The following is a 13,373-nucleotide window of genomic DNA, read 5'->3' on the forward strand; positions in this document are numbered from 1 at the left end:
AGGAACGATAAAGAAAATCAAAGCTATCGTAATTCTCTATCTTGTATTCTAGATCGTTAAACTAATATGCATGCAAGCACATTATTAAATAGTAAACCTAACAGGCTCACGGTTGGACAGGCCCAAACCGGAGTGCAAAACTGGACTATAAACCGAGCCCAATGACGCAATACAAAATAATACCTATGCTACCCAACAATCTCCCCCTTTGCGTCAATCGGAGCGAGATCTTCACTTCTTACTTGGGCCAGCTGCAGCAGGAACCTTCTTCTTTACAGTTTGAAACAGACGAGAGATAAGAGCAAGTATCGTTTGTCTAAATCTGATGTACCATTGAATCATATCGTCAAAGTATTTGATATCATCCGCTGCATTCTCTTTACACCGATGGATGATCCCCAGCACATGCTCAAGACAAGCAGTGGTATCAAGATGTTTATCCGCTAAGGCAAAGAGACATTTTTGTCCTTCAGCCTTAGTGAACATGACCGAATTACGCCTTGGGTCAGTCTTTCCCATCTTCATCTGGTTCAGATCACTAGCTGAGCCAACAGGAGATATCTTCGGTTTCTTCTTGAAGACAGTGGATACCTCCTGATCCATCAAGGCGACCTCCATGATATAGCATACTAACATCCTTTTGAGATGATCTATAATCGGACCATATTCAGCTTTATTCGTCAAGAGGATGTTATGCAGAACAATCCAGTCATGGGGGTTGAGGTTCAGTAGATCTGCTAAGGATATAAGATGTTCGGTTCTTGCAGACCCTCAGATCACTCTGAACTGAACGTTGATGAATCTCCCTTCGGAATAAGGCTTCAAAACCCGAACATTAACGATCTTCTGAGCGCTCCATGTTTGGTACTGTGGTTGAGCGGCCTTCAGATAGAAATCGATTAACTCCCGATCAACCTCAGGATTAGGATGAGGGACTTCAAAAATGTTGGAGAAGGCGTGGAAGATAAACGCCTTTCGGGTTAAGGGCATGTCGAACTGCGAGTCGACAGAGTTGTAGCAGTCGAAGGAGATCACCGGTTCGAGCCAAAGGATGCTCGGAGTATCGATAGCCTCCTTAATCATTCTCTCTCGAGTCCAAGCAGGGAAAAGAGTCTTCCTGCTCACGAGGAGATCGTGGGCTTCTTTCTTCTTGCGTTCGGCTTCTTCAGCTTCTCACGCCACACGAATGTTGTCATTATCAACATTGCGACTATTTTTGCGTTTCAGCAAGTCAGCAATGGTTTCTTTATCATCTTCATCTTCTTCCTCAGCTATCTTCTTTCCTTTATCCTTCACACCCGAACCCGAAGTTTGACCAGTAGGATGAGGTTCGGTTGTGTGAGCAGCTTTTGAGGAAGGAGGTGGTTTCGATCCGGACTTCACTTCTCCCCCTTGTTTCGGAGAGGACACGAAACTAGGTAGCCCTTCTATTTTACTGAGCAGATCCAGGGCAGGAGCAAGTTTTTCTGCAAGGGTTCGCCTCACAGAGTGGTTGAGAATCGGATCGTGTGCTTCCAGGATGTTGGATATGGCAGAGTGTACATCCGAAACACATGTCCTGATGACCTCCCGTTCGGATCGAAGAGCGTCAAGTTGTTGCTGAGAGTTGGAAAGCTGAGCGCTCTTGACCATGAGGGCGGTGGTTTTGCTTGCAAGGGCGTCCATCAACGAGTTTTCGGCAGCGAGATCCTCTTGGAGTTTAGAGAGGCGCTCGTCAATGGAGGCACGAAGGGCCGAGTTGTCGTCACTAATTGATTGGCGAAGGGTAGCGAACGACCTCAACTCCGTTGAGACGAACGTGGCCAATTGTTGAACAATCGGTTCCAGCGTTTTCTTGGTTGCAACAGCACTCTCCTGTAGAGATTGTAATAAGGCAAAGGCGTCGGAGAATAGTTTATCGACTTTTTCGGTCGCAGCCTCACATGCTTTCGTGGAAGCGTCAATTGCTATAGTGGCTGAAGCGACTGAAGCTTGCTGAGCCCGGGAAAAGGAATCAACGATCTTCTGAAGAGCGGCTTCAGAGAGAGAGGGTTGTGAGTTAGAGGATGAAGCAATAAGCAGATCAACCTTCTCATGCAGCTCCTTAAGATGTTTCTTTGTTACTGGAGCTTCCTCATCGTCGTCGCTTTGGACCTGAAACGGACTGTAGTAGACCGAATCGAAGGTCATATTTTCCCCTCCAAGGAAAGGGTTATCTCCGTCAGAGGCATGACCGGGAGATGAAGGTGGTGGTGAAGCTGGTGGTGTAGTGGTGTGAGTGGGTTCAGGTTGAGTTTGAGGAGGGGTAGGTTCGGTTGGTAATTGAGTGGTAGTAGGTTCGGTTGGTTGTTGGGTTTCGGTTGTGTGTATGGGTTCGGTTACTGGTGGTGGTTCGATTGCATTGGTATGAACCCCCGTATCAGATACGTTGGTTGTAACCTTTGCAGTAGCAGTTGTAGTTGTATCAGTGAAAATGGGTGGTGGTATAGGGAAAGAGGTTTTAGGAATGTTGGTAGTGGGGATTATGGTGGGAATGGAAGTAGGGATTGTTTGAGTAGGAGAAGGAATTGGTGACTTATGGATTTCCATGTCAGGAGTAGGTGATCGGGGTGGGGTGTTGCCTCTTGGAGGGGTGTTGCCTCTTTGAGAGCCGTCCGAATCCGAACTCTCACCCTCCGACTCGTCGGAAGAGGAAGCGATAATGAACTTTCGCTTTGGTTTTGTCTTTCGCCTCTTCTGCTGCGGGGACTGAGCAGGTTTAGTAGCCTTCCTCTTTTTGGGAGAAGGGCCTTTAACCCCTTTCGCCACTTGCTTTCCTTTATCGGCCTTTTTGCCTCTATGAACAGGCTTGTCTACATCATGGATGGACTTGAGCATTTCCTGTGTGAGTTCCCTTGGTCCTGACTGTTTGAACTCCTTAATAGTCCGGATGATCCGGCTGTCAGATGGAACATCGCCGTACATGGTCTCCGGAATCTGAGACGATAATCTTCGTGGTATGAAAAGTACTGATCGAAGACATCGATGCACCGGCAGCAGTGGGGACATCAAATTTATCCATCGCCCATTTTGTGATGAGAGCCCAAAACCTGGCATACGACACCTCAGAATGTTGTGAAGAAGAAGAGAGGCTTTGGATGAGTTGTTGCCAGAGAACCAACCCATAATCGACGTTGGTCCCGTTGTAGACACCGTACATGATCGACAGGAAGAGTCGACTAGAGCCATCGGATCCTGAGCTCCGTTCAGATAAACCTTTAAAAAGAACAGTGAACAGACCGTTCCACTGTGGCGGCAAGCAAGACTTTTTAAATTTCACGACGGAGGTGAGCACCTCCGTGTACCCCATGTTGTAAAACATACTGTAGATATGGCCAATCGGAATCGTCTCCGGATTAACCCTGGAAGGGTCAGCAGCAAACCCTAGCAATACGCCAAATCGTTGCTTTGAAATCGAGGTCTTGTGATCAGAAGCCTCGAAGAAAACCCTATCGACTGCTTTATCGTAATGTGCAGTCGCATACACCTGCGAGAGGAGCTCCATAGGCATAGATTCAACCTTAGAAAGTGCAGGAGCAATCGGAGAGTACTTCAGGCACTCAATAATCGGGAATATGTAGGAATCGTACGTCTGAGGGGTTAAATCGATCACCAAACACTGTTGAGGGCGAATGGGAAGGATGTGGGAAGTAGCGTGAACGGACGATGATTCTGCCATTGTTGAAGTTGGAAAGAAGAAGATGAACAGTAAGGGTTTAAGGGAATTTTTGCTCTCTTGGGAATTCGGATGCAGTAAAGAGGTAAATGGGAGAGGAGACTGCCTTTTATAGTGGGTGTAAGGAGAGAGAAAAATCTGTTCAAATCTTCTATCGAAATACGAAAGGTTTTTCCGGAATGACAGATGCGTGACAGTTAAGGAATCCGATGATCACCATGAGAGAGAATGTCAGATTCCTTGTAATACGCCGCCCAACAAGCGCCGTTTCTGAAGAAACCGTTTCAAATCCACACGCGCCTTTATGTGCCAGATTGGAATCGCTTCAAATTCGCACACGCGTCCATAATGTCAATTAAAGAATGGGCGTTTCAATTTTGCATGCGTCCCTTTTTACCGTCGTTTGAAATTCAATCCGTTTATCTCCCACCTGAGTCAGCAACCCTTCATCTTATCTTTTGAATGGCATCTTTTGAATAAATCTCCCACGAAATAACCTCCAATTCAGTAAAACAGCATGTAATTATTAGTACCAGAATTTTGGAAAATCAAAGATTTTCGTGCTAAGAGTGTAAAAAGAAAAGAAATAAAGCAACTCTTTTTAGGAATAAATGTGATGTCAATAATGACACGAAACAAATGATCCCGGGCACGAATCTCTTCCTTCAAGGTCAAGAGAGACCTTAAAGTGTTGATATGGTTTCCCGTTGAATGACGATCAAACACTTATTAAGAAATGCTGAAAGGCTTCTTTTAATTAAGCTACTTAAGGGTGGCTTTCGCTTTGATGCAACAATTCTAATCTTGAAATAAGAAAGAAAGTGATCAAAGTACTTGTGAGACCAGGTAGTCTGTTGAGCAAGTAGGTAGGAATTAATTTTAAAGTGGCTTGGAAAATATGAAATCTCAACACAAAAAAAAAAAAAAAAAAAAAAAAAAAAAAAAAAAAAACAAGATTCCAAGGGAAGAAATGTTATGGGGTTTAACAATTTCATAGGAATCACACAAAATAAATTTTGAGATTTCATCAAGGTACATCCGTCAATTCTTTGGTGAAAACTTGAGCAAATTAATTGTTCACCGTCAATTCAGATTTGGTGTTGAATTTTGGGTTTCACTCAGCTCGTAGTGGCACGGACCTAAGATCATAAACACAGTTGTTATGTAACCATAAACCTCAGTGGTAATTTCTAAGAGTCTCAAGGGTTACGTTGATGAAACGAATGTAATGGAGAAAGTAATGGAGATGGTGCGAGAAATCAAATTACCTCTGCTATAAACGAAGGACCAAGCAGAAAACTCTTATCTCATGTGAGAAGAGAGTGAGGTAGCTCACGATTAGAATAAATGTGGTAGCCTAATTGGGAAGACAAGGTTTGTTTATACCAGGTCATTAAGGCTATTATTAAAAATCTTATGAGGCTTGGGACACATACAACAGCATGCTTCTAGCGACACTTAACTAATCCAGCAATTTTTATCCCCATAGACGAACGAACACATAAATAAAATAAAAAAATATTTTTGGAGTTTTTGATATATAAAATAAAAAAAATTAAAAATAACAAAGTAAAAAAAATAAGATTCAGAAAGAAATTAAAAGGAGTTAAAAAAAACTTTGGAAAAATTAGGAACCGAACCCGAGCGTTCGGTTGGTGTCGGTTGAGAAAAATTCTGAAAAACCGAACCCGAGCGTTCGGTTGGTTTCGGTTTTGAAGAATTTTGGAAAACCGAACCCGAGCGTTCGGTTGGTTTCGGTTTTGAAAAATTTTGGAAAACCGAACCCGAGCGTTCGGTTGGTTTCGGTTTTGAAAAATTTTGGAAAACTGAACCCGAGCGTTCGGTTGGTTTCGGTTTTGAAAAATTTTGAAAAACCGAACCCGAACCTTCGGTAGGTTTCGGTTTTGAAAAATTTTGAAAAACCGAACCCGAACCTTCGGTAGGTTTCGGTTTTGAAAAAATTTTAGAAACCAAGGAATTTTGACATTCAAGTAGGTAATAGTTTAGACGAATAGATAAACAACTTTGTACAAGAAATTTACAACCAAGAAAACTACCTTTGAAATGATGAGCGAGTGCAGATGATGCAACCGAACTCGAACGTTCGGTCAATTTCGCTTCTTACGTTTGAGATCGAGAGGTAGTTTGTGGTACTGATTCTGATTCCATCATACCTAGCCCTTGTAGAATTTCGTTGAATGAGGCTTCGGGAAGAGCTTTGGTAAAGACATCAGCCAGTTGATCAGTGGTTCTAACAAAGTGTACTTCAACATTTCCATCTTCCACATGATCTTTGATGAAGTGATACCTCAGTGCTATGTGTTTGGTTTTAGAGTGTTGCACTGGGTTATGACAGATCCTAATTGCACTTTCAGAGCCGCAATATAGTGGGATCTTTTTCATATTGAGTCCATAGTCTCTGAGTTGACTCTGGATCCAAATCACTTGAGAGGTGCAGGAAGCAGCTGCAATGTATTCAGCTTCTGCAGTGGACAAAGACACACACGTTTGTTTCTTTGACTCCCAGCTAACCAACTTCCCGTCAAGGAATTGGTAGCCACCAGTTGTGCTTTTTCTGTCGAGTCCACAACCTCCAAGGTCCGCATCTGAATAGGCTTGAACGAAGAAGCCTGAGTTGGAAGGATACCATAGACCTAGAGAGGTGGTTCGCTTGAGATAGCGTAGAATGTTCTTCACTGCAAGCATGTGAGGTTCGCGTGGGTTTGCCTGAAATCGAGCACAGTAACAAACAGAAAACATTATGCCAGGCCTGCTAGCAGTAAGATACATCAGTGAGCCTATCATTTTTCGATAGAGCGTGATATCAACAGCCGGTTTGTCTAGGGATGGGGTGAGCTTGGTGCCGAATGCCATTGGGACTTTGACTTTGGAGTCTCCCATCATACCAAACTTTGCTAGGAGAGTCTTCGTGTAAGCTTCTTGATTGATAAAGATGCCTTCGAGTCCCTGTCTAATATTTAAGCCAAGGAAAAAGTTAATAGGACCCATTGAGCTCATTTCAAATTTAGTCTCCATCAGCTTTCTGAATTCAGCTGTTAGGCTAGGATTCGTGGAGCCAAATATGATATCATCGACATAAATTTGAACAATCATAAGGTGGTTACCTTCCTTCTTGAGAAAGAAGGTTGGGTCAACCGAACCTTGCTTGAGTTTGGACATCTTTAAAAATTTAGTCAGCGTTTCATACCAGGCTCTCGGAGCTTGTTTCAGTCCATACACAGCTTTATCCAAAATATAACAATGATTAGGATACCTTTCATTTACAAAGCCAGGAGGTTGCTCCACATACACAGTTTCTTCGAGTTCACCATTGAGGAATGCACACTTGACGTCCATTTGGTAAACCTCAAAGTTTTTGTGGGCAGCATAGGCTAGAAATATTCTTATAGATTCCAGCCTAGCTACGGGAGCGAACGTTTCTTCATAATCAATCCCTTCCTCCTGACAGTAGCCTTTCACGACCAGACGAGCTTTGTTACGAATAACGTTTCCTTCCTTATCCATTTTGTTCCTAAAGACCCATTTAAGACCAACAACTGAGGCATCTGGAGGAGTTGGAATTAGACGCCAGACTTTGTTCCTCTCGAATTCATTCAGTTCATCTTGCATAGCTTGAACCCAATCGGAGTGATCAAGAGCAGTATTAACTGTCTTTGGTTCAACTTTTGATACGAATGAGTTAAACATGCAGAATTCGACTTTAGAAAACAAGGAAGTCTATTTTTCCTTGAGTTGTGATCGAGTCAGAACTTTTTCAGATACATCACCAACAACTTGAGAAATAGGATGATCCCTGGTCCATTTGGTGAGAGGAGGGTAGTTTGGATCAAAGGTTGGATCTAATTCAGCGTTTATCATTTCTTCTGGTTCGGACTGGCTTTCATCGTCGTAAGACATGTCAGCATGCTCCCCCTCGATAGATGAGCTTTCAGGAATGTTTTGAGCTTCAGAGGTTTCTTGAGGTGTGGAGCTTTCAGGCGTTGATGCACCTTTGGATGGTGTGGCACTTTCGGTTGGTGAAGTGCTTTCGGTTGGCAAAGTGCTTGGCTCCCCCTCGACTTGTGAGCTTGGCAGGGATGATGATGGTGGATTCTCCCCCTCGACAGAAGCATTGGGTGATGGAGGTTCGTCAGAGATTGATCCTCCTTCATTTATTCTCCTTGCAGCTTCTTCGACAATTTGCCTCATGTGATCTACTTTATTATCTGCTGCGCCTGCTTCTGAGAGAGTGGCTTTCTCTGGTTCATCGAATAGCTCCAGAAACTTCTCATATAGATTAGCAATCGAGACCGTAACCTGGCCAGTTAGAGGAAAGATTTCCCCTGCAGAGTTTTCACTGGCCTTTAGCTTTTTGACATAGCTATCATCGAAGGTTACGTACTAAGTTTCTTCGATTTTCCTCGAACGCTTGTTTAATACCCTGTACGCCTTAGAAGTGAGAGAATATCCCAGAAATATCCCTTCGTCGGCTTTGACATCGAACTTGTTTTGGTGTTCTTTGGAATTGAAAATGAAACACCTAGAACCGAACACATGGAAAAACTTCACAATGGGCTTCCTGTTGTTGAGAATCTCATAAGGGGTGAGCGAGAATCACTTGTTGAGATATGACCTATTCTGTGTAAAACAAGCAGCAGAAATAGCATCAGCCCAAAAATAAAGAGGTAAGGAAGCGAAACTTAGCATGGTTCGGGCGGCTTCACACAAAGATCGGTTTCGTCTTTCGACAATCCCGTTTTGTTGAGGAGTGTAGGGAGCTGAGAAGTTGTGACTAATTCCCTTTTCCGCCAGGAATTCTTTGAATTCTCTATTTTTGAATTCCAGACCATTGTCGCTCCTGATGTTGCGAACGACCTTTTTCAGCTGTACTTCAATCTGCTTGATGAACACCTTTAGCTTAGGAGTCGCTTCAGATTTAAGCTTTAGAAAGAACACCCATGTAAAACGCGAAAAGTCATCAACAATAACAAGTATATACTTGCTACCACCAATGCTTTCGATAGATGATGGACCACACAAATCAACATGAAGTAATTCAAGTGGTTCAACAACTTTAGTGTTTATTATAGATGGATGACTTTGACGACTCTGCTTCCCCATTTCACATGCAGCACATAGATGGTCTCTATCGAACTTGAGCAGTGGACGACCTCGAACGTGACCTCCAGTGACAAGTTTGTTGATGTCCTTAAAGTTAAGATGAGAGAGCCTTCGGTGCCACAGCCAGCTTTCGTCAGATTGCGCTTTTGATAACAAGCAGATGGCTGGGTTTCCTTTGATGGGTTTGATGTTTAGAGGAAACATTTCACCTTTGCGTTCAGATCTGAGAATGACTCTTTTCGTCTTCTTCTCAATTATTTCAGAACCCTCATCATCGAACGAGACTTTGAGACCGGTACCTCCAACAAGCTGAGATACACTGATGAGGTTGTGTTGTAGCCCTTCCACGTATGCAACCTTCCTTATCGTGAAATCACCGTTAGTAATCATTCCATATCCTTTTATGGTGCCGAAGGAGTTGTTCCCGAACTTGACGTTTCCACCATTTGAAAGAGACATGTATTCCCTTAGTTCTTCTTTCCTCCCTGTCATGTGACGCGAGCAGCCACTATCAATGTACCATTCTTCGTCAAACTGCTCGTCATTAATAACCTGCAAAATTAAGCAGATTTAGGAACCCAAAGTTTCTTGGGTCCTCGTGAGCCTTTCACAGGAACAGGAATAGTAAGAGAGATGTCAACAAAATATTTTTGTTTAATTAGAGTTGTTTCATCTTTCTTTTTGATGGTAAAAACTTTAATTTTATTAGGATTTGGTGCGTTCGGTTTAGGCTCAGATTTAGACACCGAAACCTTCTGTTTCCCTTTTTGTTCAGCTGAAGATTGAGATTTTCGAGAAGGAACAGAATGGGATTTAGAATGAGGTGAAGAAGAGTTGGAAGAATTAGAAGAAGTAGATGAGTGAGATTGAGAGGGCTTAGATTGAGATGACTTCTTGGCTGGAGACTCTAGGTGACCCTTTTGCTTTTGATCATTTGTGGGACTGACCTTAGAGTTTTGATTTCTTTTGATTTCAGAACCGAACCTTTGCTTTCGGTTGGTGTCCTTCTCTGAACCGAACCTTTGCTTTCGGTTGGTTTCCTTCTCTGAACCGAACCTTTGCTTTCGGTTGGAATCATTTTCTGAACCGAACCTCTGCTTTCGGTTGATATTTTTCTCCGAACCGAACCTCTGCTTTCGGTTGTTGTGTCTCTCTTGCGATTCGATAGGATTTTTCTCAGACTTTAGGTTCTTGTCTTGATGAGAGAAATATGCATTCTGGGATTGCCAGAACTGTTTTCTTTCAGAGAGATTCTTCCTGTATCTCTGATTCCTTTGACGTTTCTGATTTCTCATCTGCTTCGGTTGATGATGGATATTAGCTTTCGGTTTTAGTTTTTCTATGGCCGGTTCACTCTGAACTGAGGAAGTTTCACTTGAAGTTGTGACTTCTTTTGTTGGAATTCCTTTTTCTTGAGGAATGTCTTTCGTACCGCTTGTGCTTGGCACATCGAAGTTATCAGGTTTATTCAAGGGTTCTGGTACGTATCTCCCTTTGCTTTTCCATGAGGTCCTTTCAGACAAACCTACTGTTTCATCAGCATTATCGATTAGTGCTGACCAGAAGAACTCATCGCAGACATCAGCATTGTCTTCGTTTACAATAGCTGTGAGTTCAGCAGTCTGATGTTCGGTTACGCCTGTGACCTTGTATACCTGATTTGGAGTGGTCCTAACCTTTTGATATACAACGGCTTTTTCTGCTAAGATCGGGGACTTTTGTTGGGACAATCGAGCGAACTCCACTGAATTTTCTGAAATTAAATTCTTGTGGTTTTCAGGTTCGCTTTTCACAAATTCTGAGCAGTCAACCGTGTCCTCTACAGAAATTTCACTCATATTGTCATCCTCATTAAGCTCAGATGCATTTTCAACATCAATTTTGTTTTCTGAGCTCAAGTTGGAGTTTAAAGAGTCAAATTTTTGTATGGTTTCAGTTCTCAGTTTAAGTCTATCATTTTCATCCAAAAGGTTTTTAAGCATGTCCTTATGGTCCTTGGATTTAATGAAAGATTCTATTTTGTCCAGTCCATACATATAGGTCGGATTGACGTCATCAGATGATATCACACTCTCACAATTGTAAGCTTCAGCATCAATTTCATCCTCCTTAAACTCAAGGAAGGGCAAAATCATGCGATGAATCTTTTGTCCTATTTCACAATCCAAGTGAAGCTGAGTAATATTAGTGTAAAGACGTTTGGCAATTAAACAAAAAACATTTCGCTGTTTCAACAACTTTAAATTGTCTCTTTGCAAATAAATGTTTTCAACTTTTATTTTGACTAATTCTGACTCCTTCAATTCGATCCACATGTGCCGTTCCTCACTCTTCGAAGACACCCTGCTTAATTGATCAGTTAGGTTAGAATTGGTGACTCGAGTTTGAGTTAAACTACTATCTAGATGAGAAATTCTTGAATTAACGTTTTTTAGTTCTTTTTCATATGAGCATTGTGGGACTTTAAATGAAACAAACACCGATTGTACCTTCTTGATGAGTTCATCGAGCTCGTTGAACTGCACGCTGAGCGGTTTGGCTGTAAAGCACATATCCTGCTGCTCCTTCGGTTCATTGCTTCCACCATCAGTGTTGTATCCCCTCATCTGAGATACGTCAGACACCATCAAGCATCTTCCTCCACTGTTTTCCTCTTTTGCCACACAAGCCTTTCCATGAGAGCGCTTCCTCACTTCATCGTCTTCATAATCGGTTGACCAAACCTCCACGCCACCGAACTCGTCATCAGCAACCGAACCCTGCACAATTAGAGCATTCATATAAGGGTTAGCGGTAGATTTCTTCTTCCTTATCTCATCAAGCTTTTTCTGCAACAAAGCTTCTTCATCCTTTTCCTCATCCTTTTCAGCCATCTTTTTGAGGACACAATCCTTTGCATAGTGGTTCTTTCCACCACAATAGTAACAGCTTACTCCAGAATCATCTTCTGCCTTCGGTTCCTTCTTAGACTCTTCAACCTTCGGTTCGTCTTTAACTTTTTCTGAGCTATAACTCCCCTGCCGGTTTCGGTTTTTGTTGTTGGGGAATCTCTTCTTGATGAACCTCTTGGGGTTAGATACCATCATAGCATAATCTTCAGACGTGAGATCATAATCCTCCAAGTTGAGGTCTTCGTCCTCCATTACATCTTTACTTTTGGACAAGAGGGCTAACGAACCTAGGCTTGAAACCACATTCTTCTCCTGCAACACAATCTTCTCCTGAGATTTGAGAATACCCACCAGTTTCGCCAAGGAATATGATTTAAATTGCTTGTGGGCTTTAACTGTAGACACCACTGCTCTCCACTCTGATCTTAGACCATTTAAAAACGTAACCTTCTGCTCAATAAGTTTCCTTTCGATGTCATGTTTGATCATCTTGCTGAGAAGATGATTGAAGCGATCGAACGTTTGGGTCACAATTTCTTCGGCTCCTTGCCTGAATTCTCCAAACTCAGACAAGAGTAAGGTTTGAATAGAGTGTTCAAGATCCTCGTCTGTAGAGTACAATTCACGTAACCTGTCCCAAATCTCCTTTGCAGTCGTGCATGAACTTACCAGCCTAAAAGTGTCGGACTGAAGGGCGAATCTAATCAATCTTAACGCCTTGATATTGCACTGAAATTTATCCTTTTCATCTTGCGCAATATCTTTAACATCTTTCAGAAGATCATTATACTCCTTTTGAGTTTTAATAATCCTTGAAGTTGCAGAATGAGAAAACGGTCCATTAATGATTGCTTCCCAAATGAGGTATCCATTATCCTCAGATCCTATAACATAATCTTCAAAGTGATGCGCCCAGACTTCATAATCATGGGTGTACAGGATGGGAATTTTCGTGGTAGATCCAATGTTGTTCGAAATATTGATGGGATTCGATTGCGACTCGTCCATAATGATCGAATAACCTGTTTAAAGATCGGACTTGTAATAAATCAGATTAGGGCAAAACAATAAATATCAAGATATGTCAATAATGAGATGACGGCTCAATAAATATCAGTAATTGCGGAAAACCCTAATTGAAACCTTTTTCATAGAAAAGAAGTGTATCGATTACACAGCCTCCTGCTCTGATACCAATTGATGAGATTAAAACTTAATCTTGAAGATCGATTAGATCTTAAACAGGTAAAATAAAGATTAAACAGCAAGAACACGAAAACAATAAACAACTCAAGAATGAATCAAACGTGTCGAATGATTATAAAACAATCCTCAGAAGAGCTCGATGAAGAACTACAACTGTAGAGGATTAAAAGGTTTACAGGAACGATAAAGAAAATCAAAGCTATCGTAATTCTCTATCTTGTATTCTAGATCGTTAACCTAATATGCATGCAAGCACATTATTAAATAGTAAACCTAACAGGCTCACTGTTGGACAGGCCCAAACCGGAGTGCAAAAGTGGACTATAAACCGAGCCCAATGACGCAATACAAAATAATACCTATGCTACCCAACAGAAGGTAAGTGAATGACGATTCACTAATTCTCCATTTCAAAAACTTAACTATTAGTCCTAAATGTATTTAGAATTCCTAGGTTCGGA

This window comes from Lactuca sativa, chromosome 4 (genome assembly GCF_002870075.4).
Source record: "Lactuca sativa cultivar Salinas chromosome 4, Lsat_Salinas_v11, whole genome shotgun sequence".
NCBI lineage: Eukaryota > Viridiplantae > Streptophyta > Magnoliopsida > Asterales > Asteraceae > Lactuca > Lactuca sativa.